This window comes from Lytechinus pictus, unplaced genomic scaffold (assembly GCF_037042905.1).
Source record: "Lytechinus pictus isolate F3 Inbred unplaced genomic scaffold, Lp3.0 scaffold_37, whole genome shotgun sequence".
Taxonomy (NCBI): domain Eukaryota; kingdom Metazoa; phylum Echinodermata; class Echinoidea; order Temnopleuroida; family Toxopneustidae; genus Lytechinus; species Lytechinus pictus.
Genome location: NW_026974157.1, coordinates 60,437 through 78,262, shown reverse-complemented (window position 1 = coordinate 78,262; position 17,826 = coordinate 60,437).

Genomic DNA, 17,826 nt, shown 5'->3' with positions numbered 1-17,826 from the left:
AATGGATCTGATAATGGATCCATACACCTCCTTTTACATTTTGTGAACATTATAACTAATTTATTAAGAAATATTCCTTGCAGATTTATCTGCAAAATTTGTGGTTTGAACGTGGATAGTAAACAATAAGGTTAGTATTTCAAATGTTAATGAACATTTGTTTACATTTTTAATGTTCACCAGTAAGAAATGTTTTCGTTGAATACGTTTCACCTATTTAAAAAAATCCTATTTTGGTTTAAAAGGAAACACGATTTTTTAAAAGTATATACAGTAGTCCTCTAACCACTGAAAATAAATCGTCTCAACTCATTAGTTTATGTCACAATTAAACCATTAAAACGACCATTACAAATAGTCATAGGCCTTCACTGTCACCATCAAGCTGCCAAGTGTGATAAAAAATAATATCATGTTGATGTTGACCCCTGAATGCATAGCCCTTTCATGTGGGCGAGTCCATGCATTTGAAATTTCCCTCTCAGTATATTGCTATCACCCCCTCAAAGTATTGTGATGTTTAATAAAAAGAACTTATGACAACTAAAATTGTATAAAGAGTAATAATATGTACATCTGCAGTAGCCATATGATGGTAAGCAAATTCTGTATTTTATTTCATTAGGCCTATTTGCAGGATTTGAAATATAGATCTCTTCGTCCTGCATGTGGAATCCGAAATAAGGGATCTCTTCATTGAATCGTCGAAGTATTAATTTAATGTAATACCTTTCATGTTGTAAATGATTTTTTTTTTCGAAAAACCCGTTTGAAAATTGAGAATATGAATAATATCATACCAACGATCCGAGTCCTTCTGTATGTCAAATTGAGTTAAACCATGAGATTTAGTTGCTTACACATGAACCTGTCTTACTTTCAAATATATCAGGAAATTCCATATTAAGAAAATAAAAAATACCCATTTTTCGCAATAAGGACAAAAACTATTTCGTTTTTCTTACATTTTAAATTTACAAATTCAATTTGTATTTATTTCATTCTCGATAAAAACGATTATAAAGCAAGGTATGAGAAACAATTTATTTACAAGCAAGAGTAAAAAATGAAAATGAAATGGGGAACTGCATAAATAAAGACAAAGTTGCCTTGTGTAAGCGCAGTTCCCAGAGCATTGATAACATGACGTGGTATAGAGAAACAATAAGATAAAGAATTAAACGTGATATATAAACGACAATTAAAAACAGAGACCAAAAGAACAACATAAAAAAGGTGTCAATCTACAGAAAAAAATAAATGTTTAAGAAATAGGAACTGGTTCAATCTTTTTAATGACCTAACAGATTTGCTTTCAATTACATCTCTAGGGGTGGAGTTCCAAATCACAGGGAAATTATGTCGTACACATTTCATTACATTATTAGTATTAACTGGACATAGGTGGAATGATCTTTAAAACGGGTATTGTGAATATGTATCCGGTGAATAAGGGTAATTATGTTATGGATATTAAGAGGTAGCATATTCTGTAAATAAAAGAAACCAATTAATGCAATGGAAAAAATAATACACATCATAAATATTAAGAGACTTTCTTTTTAGATAATTTGTCTAATTTCGTTCGACTGCAATTGCCTCAAACAACACAATAACTAAGATATGACAACATGAAGTAATTCTTGATTACCTCGAAATGAAAAGGCCCTATATATATCGAAAATGCATGGTCGTTCCATGCTCAATATCATGTTATCGAATTTAAAATTAATCCCCTAAAGAGGTAAAACTCCATAATTACCCACCCCTCAAACATCTATCATATATTGATTTTTAATCTATTCGGACTAGTGCTACGCAAACATTGTCATATTGACCGATGTACATAGAGGGTTCCATGACATTTGCTCCGGTGACAAGTGCTCCACACTAATGGAATCACCAATTTCAACCCTGGATTTAAAGGACAAAGTCCACCCTCACAAAAAGTTGATTTAAATAAAAAGAGAAAAATCCAACAAGCATAACACTGAAAATTTCATCAAAACCGGATGTAAAATAAAAAAGCTATCAATGACATTTTAAAGTATTGCTTAATTTCACAAAAAAAGTTATATGTACGCCCTGGTTATGCAGATGAGGAGACTGGTGACGTCATCCACTAACTATTTCTTTTCGATTTTATTATATAAAAAAGGGAATATTCTATTTTTCCCTCATTGTCAAGTGAAAAAAACTATTAATTTCTCCCTAAACATGTGGAATTAGCATTGTTTAAATTTATATGGTTCAGTCAAGTTGGTCCTTATTGTCAAATCTGTAAAAAAAGAAATATTGTGTAATTCAAACAATAAGAAACAAAATACATGAGTGAGGGACATCATCGACTTTCTCATTAGTGTTTTGCATATCACCGTTTTGTGAAAAATATGCAAAACTTTTAAGTGTCATAACTTTCTTATTTTACATCTGATTTTGATGAAATTTTCAGCGTTTTGCTAGTTTGATTTTTCTGGGCTGGACTTTACCTTTAACGCTGTAAACCCTATTCTAAACCTAAACCTATAACATAAAACCCTATTGCAACCACATAACCCAAACCCTATGTCTTCGAAGAAATAAAGCCGGGACAATTGTCGCCGGAGCAACTGTCGTGTCACCGCATAAAGGAAAATACCAGTCATTTTAATCCGGTGCTTAAATTACGGTGTTAGTTAAACATGTATCCATGGGCATTTAGTTTAGTACAATTCAGCTTTTTTAACCCTCCTTGGTGTTATTTGAAAGTATAGGGTATGATTTTGACACCTCAGGGTATGACCTCTATATAGTACATCAAACTGGTGTCAGTTTAACACCCTATCAGTGTTTTTACAGTGTGTATATTTTGACTGGTGTCCAACACAACTCACTGCAGTACGGTCTCTGTTGTAATATATTTCTCCTTCATTCACTGCAACAATAAAGATTGAACTTGGAACTGAGTTTCTTCGATAAATACCTGGCCAGGATCCCTTCCCATGAACCTCCCCATCTGCATTCGAGACAAGGAGTCGGTAATTGAGTTATCCTTAGAAGGAATGTACACTGCTTTGAACAGGATATCGTTCTTCAAGCATTCCAAAACAAAGATCCGAACCAGGTGCATGATATTACTACAATGTAAAGTTTGCCTGTTTATGCTTTTTACAGCCATATTATCTGTATGGAACAATATTTTGTTTCCTTTCAACTGTGGGCCCCATACCATAACCGCCATTGCTATTGGCATCATTTCTTTCCACGCAATGGAGTAATCTCCCCTTACCCCATTATGACGCCATCTTCCGTTAAACAATTTCCCCTGAAAATAGCCCCCATATCCAAAGTCTTCACTAGCGTCAGTGTACAAGTCCAAATCCCGACCTGCCGCCCATTGCTGAGGTTGAATTACGGAGACTTCATTAAAAAAGCTAAGGAAAGAAAGCCAAGGTCTTAAGTCTTTCTTTGCTCCATCTGAAATGATGATGCTCTTATTGGCCCCTGTGTGCCCTTTAGTGAGATCTGTAACTCTTCTCAGGAATGCCCTACCTGGCTGTACAGCTCGACAAACAAAGTTAAGTGACCCGGCTAGGGATTGGATTTCTTTGAGGCTAATGAAATGCTGTTCCAGCACTACCACTATCTGTCTTCATAGAGATATTAACTTGTTTTGGGGTATCTGAATTTGCATGCGGGTGGTATCAATCTCCAAACGTATGTTAGTTTAGTGGTGGGACCCCAGATTTCTCTTCGGCAAGGGGGACCCCTATTTCTTCACACAAGGAGCAGAATTCGTTGATAATAAACGAACACTGGATTCCTAACCTGGAGGCAGAACCCATTACAAGGAAATCATCCATGTAGTGCACTATCATGTCTGATTTTGTTCGAAATACTCAATAAAGCTTGAAAAAACCACAAAGTATGCAGGTGCACATCTGATTCCCAAGGGCAAACACTTATCTACATAATATTTCCCTCCAAACTTTATTCCCAAACAGTTCTTGTGGAGCTATTGGAAGAGGTCTAAACGCCGACTTAATGTCTGCTTTGCTAGTTGGCTCCTGTACCAATACGTGCAATTATATCCAGTGCATCATCTATTATAGATGATGCACTGTACCTCGCATGTTTCGTCATGAATGAAGTTATTAATTGAGTAATCTTTGGGATATAGGTGAAGTATAAGTCTAAAATCACCTGGGGTTTTCTTCGGTACTAGACCGATTAGGCTAACCCTGAGATTCGGCAGCGGTCGTGAGTCAAATGGACCAGCATACCGTCCAAGGCTCACTTCTTTATTTATTTTCTTACTTGCCACTTGCTGACTTTGTCCTATTGACCTTAAATTGTGAAATTAGCAGGCATGCGAGGGCCATAGTATTGCCTACTATTGATTCTATCTCAGGTAACGTGTAAATGGGATTCTTATCGAGGTGAGAGTTAGTTGGACTTCTTTTGTTGTGCAGTTGATGCCCCTGTGGCCCGCGGGCAGGAAACCTTCCCGTGGTCAGGCCTGCCACAAATGATGTATTTGTGCTTGTCTGGTGCACTTTCCTGAGCGGAAGTCGAGGTCAAAGCAGATTCCCGAATTGGGCTGTCGAAAGCCTGGTTGCCGGCCCGACTACTGCTGCTTGGCTCTAGCTGTCCCGTTTAAATAAGGCTTGGAAGCAAAGCGTTTTTACTGGGAGGTACAATGAATTCATTAATGGGTCCCCCTCTCCCCCAGGTGCCCTGGCCTCCTACTCCCCTAAAGGAGCCACCACCAACAACGTGCCACCACGAACAAAGTTCACCATCTATGCTGGCCCATGATTTACCTATTACCTGTTTCCGGGTACGAAATTCGTGGTCGTACTCACGCCACCAATAGCCATTGTATCAAGCTGCTGCGGACCGGAAAAGATGTCCGTATTTCAATAGCTCTTGTGCTTGGTTTGGGTAGGCCTGCAGGTACAAGCTTGCATATACCAGGAATGCACTTGTCCATGTCTCGACATTGGATATCTTGTTTCTCTTTTCTGTGTTAGATTTAACATGTTTAAGTACAATCCCATGATCGAGTTGCACTAGGGAAAAGCCTGGATGTTGCTTGACCCCCCAAAGGTGTGTTAAAGTCCACAAATTCCCCCTTCCATATTGTCTCTTTTATGTTCTTTGGAACCCCTGAACCGAGTAGCTCGCCCTGGGGGGACATGGGTGATGATTTGGCAGGAAGGCTTGCCGTAGCGCTTGCATTCTCACCTGGGTCTGGGACTAAAGCCCTGGTTGAATTATCACTGCAAAATGAATGAGTTGTAGACTGGGCCTAGTGTTATTGTCGGCTGTATTCCCTGGTTTACCCCCTTGATTAACCATCGAATTAACCCTCATTATATTTCTAGTTTCAGGCACAATAGATGGGAATGACACATGTGCATCAGAGGCCTGGATTACAGGCCCTAGGCTGGTTAACTCACCGGATGACTGGTGGCTCGTCGGGGGTTGACGTGGGTGGGGGGTGGCTGCTTGTTGAGCTATCTCTGGTCCATCGCCTAGCGAAGGCTCGATCAACCCCGGCCCAGTCGGCTGCTGGCTTGCCGGGTTCTCCGTTCCTGTAGCTCTCGTTGCCCGTGTCTGACTGCGTAGACTCCGTGGGTGTCCCCTTGAACCTTTGGCTCTTTTTCCCCTGCCTCCTCTTCTGGTTGATCCTTTATGTTTTCCCATCCTGATGCATTGATTATTTCATTGAACCAGTCAAGTTTTGATGTGAGCCGCGATATGATCGGCGAAATCGGGGAGCCAGTTACCTCGAGCGAAGTTCGTGCAGGCTCCACTCCACTACACTACCGCTACACTACGCTTCACCTACCCGAACTTCGAGACCATGAACTCGATCGGATATTCCGAGTGTCAAAAGGTGGGATTTTATGGGGAGAAAATACAAAATTCATGCAACATCACGATCTTTAAAAACAAGTGCAACTAATATTCTTACTTTACACAAAGTTTCACTTCTTTACCATGCTTCTATCAGTCTCAAAATTGATGATTTAGAGCCAACATGAAGTTCCTCACACGTATAAATATTAATGCGCTGCCGACTTCAAAACATCGCATGCGAGAGGTACCGGGTCTGGTCCGAGCTCGGACCCTCGCGCGCATGCGATGTTCTGAAATCGGCAGCGAATTATTACGTGTGAGGAACTTCATGTTGGCTCTAAATCATCAATTTTGAGACTGATAGAAGCATGGAAAAGAAGTGAAACTTTGTGTAAAGTAAGAATATTAGTTGCACTTGTTTTTAAAGTTCGTGATGTTGCATGAATTTTGTATTTTCTCCCCATAAAATCCCACCTTTTGTCACTCGGAATATCCGATCGAGTTCATGGTCTCGAAGTTCGGGTAGGTGAAGCGTAGTGTAGCGGTAGTGAAGTGGAGTGGAGCCTGCACGAACTTCGCTCGAGGTAGGAGCCAGTAAGCTGTGGTAGAAGTTAGATGGTGTCGGCAGGTTACGGAGGCCTACCTGCGACTAAAATTTGGTTTTTTTTTCACGTGTCAGATGTCTCCGAGGAATAATAAATTGGTTCCGTAGATCTATATCCGAATTAAAGGACTAGATCTAGGCCGAGTATAACGTTAACAGTTTTATCACAGATGTATCAGTGGAATATGTTCCGATGTGAATAGGCTAGAGTCCGGCTAGAGTTTGATTTAATTTTCCGTGTATAGATCCAGATCGCGTTATCAGTTCTATCTCAGATGTCTCCGTGCATGGGGTACGTGTTTCCGAATAAATCCGAGTAAAAGGTAGTATCACCGTGATCTAAAACAATGTCTTTCCCGGACGGTAATTTGAAAGTGACTGAGTCGATTTGATCCCCGCTGATCGCGCATTCACAATATTAGCGCGTTTCGGATGTGTAAAAGTGATCCAATCCTTCCAGGTGCGCGTATTTTATTTATTTAGTTTTATTTAAAAACAGGGTAGTCCTTTCAGAGCCCAAAGGCCTGCTTTACAAAAGAGCCCTGTAGACAAAGAAAGATTTACAAAATAAATGAAATACAATTAATATAAAATAAAATACAGTAGACAAACAAAATTTCATGACATATCAATGATATCACATTAAATGAATCAAAACAAACATTAAAAACCTAGATTAAAATCAAGACAGTTTAAAAGACGAACAAAATCATAGAAATAAAGGAAATTACTTTAAAAACGTGTGACTAAAATTAAACTAAGTAAAATTAATAAATAAGTTATAAAATTGACAATTTAAAAGACACTGAAAATTATTGATATAAAATGGCATAATGCAGGTAGCATACAAGGACAAATAAAAAAAAGTAAAATGAAACAAGCAAAAAATACACAAAAGTATCACAAATACATAAAACCAAAAAGAAAAAAACGTCACGATAACATCAAAACAAAAACAAAATGAATTAACCTCATGGCAAAAGACATTATAAATAGGACCAGTGCATGCGTTAAAACAATAAAGAGAGTAGCCTGATTTGATTTTTAAACATTTGGAGTGAAGTTGCCGTGCGTATATGAGTTGGTAGATTATTATAGATATTTGGAGCGATGTAAGAAAAAGATCGCTTTTTAAATTTTGTCATAGGTTTCGGAATAAATAAAGGACTTAGGGTAGAATGACGAGTAACATAAAAGAGTGGTCGTTTACAGGCAAAAGATTCTAAATAATGTGGGGCTAGATTATTGAGTATTTTGAATACGAAAATAGAGTAGTAATAGTTGATGCGAGTTTCAATACTTTGCCATTGAAGTTTGTTTAAAAGGATATCCTTTGTGGTACGATAGTCTGCATTGAGGACTAATGTAGCATATCTGTTTTGCGTCCTCTGTAATTTGAGCAAATCTTTCTTTTAACACTTACCCCAAACAACCGAACAATGATCTATATGTGGGAGAACAGGAGCATGGTAAAGGTGCTTGAGAATGCGTCGATTCAAGTAATGCATGCGATAGCCCGGTTGATTTTATTGGTTAGATTAAAGATGTGCGGTGTCCAACTTAGACTTTGATCAAGGGTTACCCCTAAATATTTGATATCAGAAACATTCTCAAGGTATTCTCTTCTGTGAAAGATATTCATACTTAGATTCTTAGTTTCGTCCCAAAAACCATCACTTTGGTTTTCTTTGCATTGATTTCCATATTATTTATTTCAAACCATTTGCACAGTAAATCACAATGTTTTTGTAATTTTTTATGTGTGCTTTTTGAATTATTTCCTTTACAAAACAGAGCTGTGTCGTCAGCGTAAAGTGCAATCTTGATTTGATTACTAAATTTCAAGTTATAAATATCATTAAGAAATAAACAAAACATCAGGGGCCCAAAATTGATCCTTGCGGCACACCTGAATAGATCTGTAGAAAATCACTCTGGACGCCTTGAAACGAGACACATCGTTGTCTATCTTTTAGGTATGATGAGAACCAGTCTAATTCGACCGATGTTATACCATAATATGGCATTTTTTATAACAATATTTCGTGAGATATTACGTCGAATGCTTTTTTCAGATCAAGGAATACAGTGCCGGCCGCAGGAAACGTCACGCCCGAGCACGCAAACACCCTATGGGGCTTTTGCGTCTAACCGAGGGTATTCAAGGGGAGCAGACGAGGGCGTTTTCCCGGGCCCGCAGTTTCCTGCGTGCTATATAATATTGGCCGTGCCCGCACTTATCCTCGGGTGCCCTAGGGTACGTACATTGCATTATGTTTACATGTGCATGTACTTTGGTTATCTTGTGAGAGACCATTCTGTTTTTAAACTAGCGTGATCGGAATCTATTGTAGATTATTATTTTTTTGTAGATGTTATTTTTTTCTTTTTTTAAATTCTGTTTTCCCTTATTCCCTCTTTCACTTTCTTCCTTCATGTTTTATTCTGTCTTTGTTTCTTTCAAATAATGAAGGAATTCTTTTTATTTATTTCTCTTTTCCTCCATTTTTCTTACTTTTCTCTTTTCTCTCCTTATGTTTTTTCTTTCACACATTTATTCATCTTCCCTTCCTTTATTTTAATTCTTTCTTTCTTTATTCATTACAAGTAATGACGGAAACCGTTCTCTCTTTTATTCAAACTTTTTTCCTTTTAATTTTTCCTTATTTTTTTCTTTCGTCTCAATTCATTTCTTGTTTCCTCATTATTTTCTCTTTTCTTTCTTCCGCTCACCCTCCCTTCCCCTTTCTTAATATATTTTGTTAACAAGTCTAACATTGTGTAGCCTTTTTGTTGATTTTTTTGGCCTGGCTCGGTCGATCCGATGGTACATAGTGCTTTGTCGATTGTCCCGTATTTAATTTTGTGAAATCTGGTCACCCTGGCTGGAACATCGAATTTATTGTATTTTATTTACCGCAATGAATCTAATCAATTAATCTAATTTGATGCATTAGGTAAACTTATTTTCCTTACGCCTTACGTGGGAGGCATACATGTATCATACAAACTTGTTTTTAAAAAATAGGACACAATTGTGATTTAATGTCATGGAGATCAATTCTCTATCTTTTGGGATATTTTTTTTCCATACGCACCCATTCCTCTCCCTTCAGCGTAAACAATACACCTAATCCCATCTCCTTATTGTGAACAGTGTAAGAACTAGAAAACATTTGAAACATTCTTCTATGAGCTTAACGGGGTGCACAGGGTGGAATCCGGAATGAAGAAAGAAAGGGATATCAACAAAAAAAATAATTAAAATAGATAAAAGGCAGACTTGATTTTTTTTGTAAATCAAAATTGACAAGTTATTAACAGAGTGAATGTTAACAAACATTAATGACAAACTTAAAATAAAAAAGAATTATGAATATCAAGGGCATTTGCGAATTCTCATTATGTTAAAACAAACGTGCGGTCAATATTGGGATCGTCAATTCGTTGACATGGTTGATACAACCCTAATAAAGGGAATGAAAGGTGAAAACGAATACTAGTATGACCAAGATCATACAAAGTAGACGTGCAGAAAGCAAACACCAGCAAAACTGATTGTGCTCATCGATTTTTTATTTGGTTCTTTTGTTATTGTCAACAGTCTGGTAGAGTCTTGCTCCCCGCCCACACATTTGATCTCCTTTGATCACATCCGCTTCCCAATTTATGACAGGATGTTCATAGAAATGAAGAGGGGGGATTAATTTGTTGATACGCTAACAACAATAAATGAGGATGTTCTTTTCATTTCGGTTCAAATCGGGTCTCTAAAACCCTCACCCTATAAAAAATATAAATTTACCTAAATGCAATAGATGTAACAGATTTATCTTTTTGCTAAAACATCTGATTACATTACCTGCTCTCTATTGCGGTTTTTAAGTTACATTGGTAGATATTCGAATTGGGAAGAGATGAAAGTGGTGGAAATAATAAAGGAGAAGAAGGAAGAGGAGGATGAGAAAAATGAAGAGGGGTTGCAGCTTCATAGTGAGAACAACCACATATATTTCGCGCAAGTTTATATAAAATTATAGATGGGATTAAAACGAATATTAATATCCCTGATACACCTACATGATGATAATAACACGAATAATTGACGTCGAAGTAAAGATTAAACTATCATATTTACGAACTGCGGTTTTATATTGTTAGATTTGTGGGACATCAATTAAAGTTATAAACATTGTTTATTTATTAATTTTATTTCAGTAAAGCAAGATTTTCCTTCGAAATATATTTTGTTATATGAATTGGAAATGATAAAACCAAGTCACAACTTGGAATAATACAGAATTCAGTGTTATATGGCAGCTAAATATAATAATACATGACATTTGTAAAGCGCACTTTCCATCTTTATTGGATGCTCAATGCGTTCCAGAGCAAAGCAGCAAAAGCTATTTACATAATGTAACTATTTAAAAAAATTCTAGCACATTTAGCTTCAATGTTTAAACACATACCCAAGTAAAAGTATGTTTTCGAAAGCTACTTTGACGTAGTGTGTGGAATCGGTACTTAACGAGTTAATTATCACTTGCCGACAAAGCAAGAATGGAGCTATACAAACCATTCTTTTGTTAAGAGTTTTGGTGGGTGCTCACGCAAACGCTAACTATCAAATCTAACAATTCTTTTCGGGGAACAGCGGAATTAGTCAAGCCAAGTTAAAGAATGAAAGCCCCGTCCCGGTTCACCTCTATATAGTCGAAAATCCTTTTAATCATCACGTGTGAGCATTACTGAGTAAAACAAGTTTCATAACTAAGTACCGCAGAACTATATGGTATCCATATTACCATGAAACAATAAGCCCCCTCTATTTTCTCTTTCTCCCCTTTCCCCTTCTTTTCTTCGCTCCCTTCTGCTTCTCTCACTTTTTCTATTTTCCTTCTCATTTTCCCTCCATCCCTTCCTATTTGCCTTTTTCTTAAATTTGTCTTTCTTGAATGAGCGGATGTTAATTCGGGATAAGTTTTTAATTGATGCAACGAGAGCAGGAGATTGTGAGCAAGGTGAGAGAAAATAATTACAAGATTGAGCGCAAGAATGTTTAATACTTGTCATCAGCGTAAAAACGGGCAGATGCGAGTTACTAACGTATTTTCTGATATGAAAAACTGGACAATTTTATTATGTCTCCCTTCTTCATTTCATTTAATATCCCCCTCCTTATCATTCTCTCTTTCTCATTGTGTCCTTCCTTTTCTTCCTTTTGATTCTTCTCCCCTTCGATTTTCAATCTATTTTCCTTTTCCCTATTTTCTTTCTGTCTCACCTTCCCTTTTTTTATCCCCTCTGTTTTCTTCTCGATTTTCACCTTTTCCTTATTTCTTTTCTTTACCCCCTCTCCCTCTTTCTCCTCTTCGCCCCCCCCCCCTATTTTCTCTTTCTCCCCTTTCCCCTTCTCTCACTTTTTTCTATTTCTCTTATCTCTTTCCTTCTCGTCTTCAATCCATCCCTTCATATTCGCCTTTTCTTTCATTTTTGGTTTCTTCTCCCTTTTATCTGCATCTCGTAGATCCGCGCCTGAAAGGAATGTCAGGGTATATAAAAAGGATGACCATGCAGGGAAACAATAGAGTAAATAGTTATAGGACGACCTCCGAAATGTAGGGTCAACATCGACAAATACCTGCTCCTTTGTCAGAAACTCATTTACAATCACGACTAACCATGTGAGTGAATGAAATAACGGACACCACGGAAAGAATATTAATATATAGGAAAGGACCCTTTATGCTGGTCCCAGTGTGTAATCGAACAAAGTAATTCGGTGAAAAAGCCTAAAATCCCAGTTATCAACCCCAAACTTTGTAATTTTCATAACAGATTTTATCCACGATAAATATTCGAAAACTTATGCTTGATATGAGATAAAAATCACATGCAGTCTTGAATGTGTCAAATCAGTCCTCTTCTTTCGACCAAGAATGCACGGCCGAACATCCTGCAGAAACACCCTAGGATAGACGCGGGACTACCCTCGGGCGCTCCCCTAGGGCACTCATGTCCTAGGGGAGCGGACGCGGGCGTCTTCCCTCGTCCGCTCCCCTCAAATGTCCGCTACGGGCTACCGCGTTCGCCCTAGGGGGCACTGTGACGTTTCCCGCGGCCGGCACTGTATCGCACCTGTTATTAAGCCACAATCAATATTATTTAACAGGTAGTCAGTTATTTCAATTAAACAAGTTGCGGTTGAGTGCTTGGGGCGAAAACCCGATTGGCGCTGTGACAGCAGTTTGTATTCTTGTAAATAATCGTAAAGTTGGGCATGCACTGCCTTTTCAAGTATTCTTGATAGACATGACAACAGTGAGATCAGTCCATAATTGCCGATGTCACTTGACTCACCACTCTTCGGTACTGGGATAATCTTTGCTCTTTTGAAATCACTTGGGAAGCATCCTGAGCTTTAATATTTTTTTAAATATTACTGAAAGTGGTTCAGCTATAAAGGGGGGCGGCGATTTTCAATAATCTTGGATGTAAATCATCCAGACCAACAGCTTTGTTTACATCGATTTTTTTAAGTTCCTTCAAAAGTTTTCAAAATCACGTCTTCTAACATATTCTACATTATTTTTTATATAACATCCAACTCCACCACCGTGGACATTACGATCTCTCCTTTCAAAAATGTAACCTGGAATGTCTAATATATTTGAGGTATTCGTCAACCCATGTCTCAGACATATTGAATAAATCGACTGAATTGTTATTCATGAAATATTTCATATATTTCTTCCTTTTTGTTTCGTAAACTTCTGACGTTTAGATGGGATATTGGCAATCCTTTATCATAAATACAAAAATCCTTATCTTCGTTATTAGACAAGTTGTCGTGTTCCGAAAATGACTCATCCACTGTATCTGGATCGCAATCAACATAAAAAAGGGCAATTCTTGAAGAATACAAATAGGACAACTCCAATTTTCAAAAAGTTCTTTTCCATCATTGTATACAGATTGGGGTACATTGGCGCACGTAATGTGAACCCAATTTTTACAGTTTGGACAGAGAAGGGCCCTCTGGTTGCATTTTACTGGTTTCTTGCAACATACACACGCATACTTAATTGTCATAGAACAAATAACATAAAATATACTATGAAACAAGAAGGTTAATAACAAAAAATGAGCGTCGTTAACCAAAATCACATAAAACAAAATAACATGAATTTGAAATAAAGAAAACAACAACATTCAACATAGACAAAGATATTTGACGATAAACATCACGATTTACCTCTAGCTTTGACAGTCTGTATAGAGTTCGAGTGTTCAGTTTACTTTGGACAGGTCATTTTCACTGGCAATAGACACCTTTTCGCCGTTTGGTTTTTGACAATTATTTTAGCATCTTGTGTCCAGAGTTTGTAATCATTGCTTCTGAGACTTTTCTTGACTTTCCAATATAGTTTATTCCGCTTCTGTGTTAGGCTTTCATTGATATATATATGCTTTGACTTACTCGATGACTTTCGCAGGTTGAATCTAGCCTTGTAGATGGAGTCTCTCTTCCGATAGTTCGTGAATTTTACGATGACGTCCCGATGTTGTTTGCGAGCTTTCTGCATGTCCTTTGTTGTTTGGGTTCCCGAGTCGGTGGCATCTGTCGACGTCGCTTTCATTGATGGTTACACCGAGGTCCTCTTTACATATGATCACTATTTTCCTCTCCACGTCCTCGTCTTGCGTCTCGTTGATACCAGCAAAGATTAGGCAGTTTCTTCGAGAGTACTGCTCTGCTTCGTCCATGGCGTCCTCGACGACATCTACTCGTTTTTCGAGCAACGCCATTTTGTCGTTGGCGTTGTCAATGTCAAATTTCAACGAGTCTCTCACTTCCGATCTCAGAGATTCACATATCTCATCCAACAGCTTTGTCTTGATTGTCGAAACCAGCTTAGATATTAAATTTTCATTGGTGAGTAGTTTATCGATGGCTGTGTGGATAGCATTGGATAGTGTGGAGTCGTCGCCGTCAGTGTCGTCATTTTGGGCAGCAGAGTTGTCAGCGGGAGAGGGACGCTTGGGCTTAGGGGGGTTGTCGGCCAACGATCCCCCCTTTCCTCGTCTTGGTCTATCGGGTCCACCCATAATGGTCAAGATTATCTGGACAATTGTTAATTGTATACTTGGCGGAGTCTTCGTCACACACGTCCGTTCATCCCGATGACGAGATTATAAGTGACCGTATTGACCGACTTCCCCCAAGAGAAGTACACGTGGCATTCTAAAAACGGTGATAGTGTTATCGATTTCCCGGGTGAATGCAAGGTAATTCCAGTCGGCAAGTCGAGAATCTTAGTCGAGTAAGGAGTACAAATTGTTTATAGGGTTTCTGTTATCATGAAAATCACTAATGCGAGCGCGAAGCGCGAGCTGAAAAAAATGATAATCCGATATGAAGAAGGATCAATTTAAGCATTATTTCAAGCAATGTGTAGGAAACCTGTGAAGTGGATGTGGATCGCACTGAATAAATAATGCGAGCGCGAAGCGTGATCTGATTTTTTAAATCATTATTTTGACCTACATGTAAGACCGGGACATGTTAAGGACATTTTGTCATCATATGAAAATTATGAATATCTTCTTATTTCTCTTTCTAAGCTCGAAATTAAACTTGTCGACATTCCATTCTGAAAAAGGAAATTTCAAATATTAGGAATTCATGAATATGTTATTATCTTATCTATTAACTCTTTAAGAGCCATTGGCAGCTATGCGTGCCCTTAGCCCTCTAGTGCCATTGGCACGTATACGTGCCCAAATATTTTTTTTTGTTTATCCAATTTTACAGCCAGAAAATCAACACCATATTCTGTGTTTTTAATGTTGTTATACTGGCAATTAATTCACAATTCATTTTATCATATAAAAAATAGTGGTTTACATAGACATTTTTTGAGTAAAATTGTATTTTTGCATCATTATTTTGAAGAGTTGATTTCGGATATTGCCGCGATCTGAATCAAGATTTCCCCTATAGACACGTGTGATATAACGGTTGTGTGTAGCAATACACATACTTCTATGGGCAGAGCAAAGGCGAATGTGCGAAGGCATTCAGCTCGGAATTGACCAATGACAGAGCGGTACGATGTTCCTCACCCAACACTACTCGCCCATTCCCTATTGTTACATGAATATTCATGAGCTATCGATCGGGTGTTTTGCAGGCCCGTATGGTAGTATTCTTGTGTCAAGGCTTTTTCTGCCTGCAAATGTGCACGGTTTGGGAGTTTTTTTTTTGTGGGGGGGGGGGTGGGGGAGGGGGCGGGGGAAAGGTCTTATACTTTGTTTTTAGCATTCTCACAAAAATGTTCTCGTTATAAATATATGAGTAAAGAAGGCTGTCATTTCCAACTCTCGTCTGCGCACTGCAATAATCACACTCATTATTTATTTATTCATTTATTATTGTTATCATTATTATCATTATTAGTATTACTATTATCATAATCATTATTATCATTATTAGTATTACTATTATCATAATCATTATTATCATTATTTTTATTGTTATTATTATCATTATTCTTCTCCTTCACCTTCTTTTTATTATTATTAATGTTATTGCCATCAGAATTATCATCATCATCATCATGATTATTATTCAAAAATAATTGTTGTAATCATATCAATTGCATTCCTTCTGCAGCCAAACTCTCTCTTCATAAACTTAAGATCAGGTAAATAACGGTTCATATTCGTTTGTGTTTTTATAGCCCAAATCATAAAAAAAATGATTGTTATGCTTATCAATATCATATTCAAACTTCTCAAAAAAAGATGAATCGTTCAATATTTTCCTCGAATTAAATAGGAAGAAGCAGAAAAATAAATGTAATAATTAAAACGGCCGATAATACCGCTTTATTCGTCTCAAGATTTATTTTTTTTCAAGGTGGATGTTTTTCCTTTGCTAAATCAAACCATTGGTCAGAGAAAAAGTAAACGGAGTTTATAAAGTGATATCAGATGTTTTTAGGAAAAGAAAGAAAGGGATACATTAACAAAACCGATTAGACCGACCTGTTAGTTGCTGCATCATTGACGTCACTATCAAGGGGATTTTAAATCGACTTTAGAGAGTAGAAATGGAAATGATAATGATGATAACGGGTTGAATATTACAATTCTTTATACCACGCATATTATTGTACACTATGTTATCTGAACAAATTATTTCTTTTACCATGGAGAGTGCTACGAGCTGGGGAGGCCCTGGGCGGATGCAGGATTTTTCTGTAGGGGGGCAAATTGTTTTCTCTTTACCTGGGTCACCCATAAGAAATCAATACCGGAACCTTTGAAAGTATTCAAAAGTCAAATCAAAAGACACGCGTGAGCCCCGATTTCTATGAACATCCTGTGCTAAATTACTCTTCTTTTAGATAATAGGTCAGGAGGGAGCGCGGATTAGAGATTCCTCATGAAAGAGAGTCTGGGAATCTATTGTTCATGACTTGGTGGCATGAACAAAAGAATGTACTCACGTAGAATGTTAACAGGTGGCTACTTTGGTCAGACCAGTAATACAGAACAAATAGGCCTATTTTATTTTTGAAAATTTGTATTGATTTTTTTGTTTGTAACTGATCTGCATTCCCTCTTCTTTGATTCACAAAAAAATTTAAACTTTTTTTTTCTTACTTCTGTGCACTTTGCCAAGAACGCCCATATTATTTTGTGGGATTTTATACCCCAAACTTGTAAGTATTGAATCTGTCCGACCCCTCTTTATCTATATTTCAATATATCATCTTTAGTTCTTTTATACTTTGTCTCCTTCTGACTGGCAATAACTTTGTTTTTTACACTACGAATAAAAAAAATTACAGAGTCTTATTTTGAAGACTACACGAATGAAAGGGTATGGTTGGCCGCACTTTGAAGATACATGGCACTAATATATTATTGTGTGTGTTTGCGTGGGGATCGCAGCTGTGCTGTGATTGGTCACTTGATCGAAGACAATGCCTTTATACATACTCTCTCGTACTTCAGAGGAAATAACTTGAATAGCAAAATAGTATTTCATTCAAAAGAGCATACTTTTTCGTTATTTCTGTTTGTTCAATTTCATAAATAGATACGTCATTTGAAAGGTTAAACATTGAACTTTCATTTTATCTTCGTAATTTCTTGGTATCTCTACAATTCCTCAGGTTATTTACTCTTTGAAATGTTCATGAAATCATTATTTTCTAGGTTTTACTTATTGAAAAAAAAACGATGTAAAATATTACATATTTTCTCATTTTTTCCAAACGCGAATATTAAAGATAATAACACGATTATAAAGCCCATGAACCATGCATCATTTCATGTGTAGAAAGTTTTATTATACAACGTAC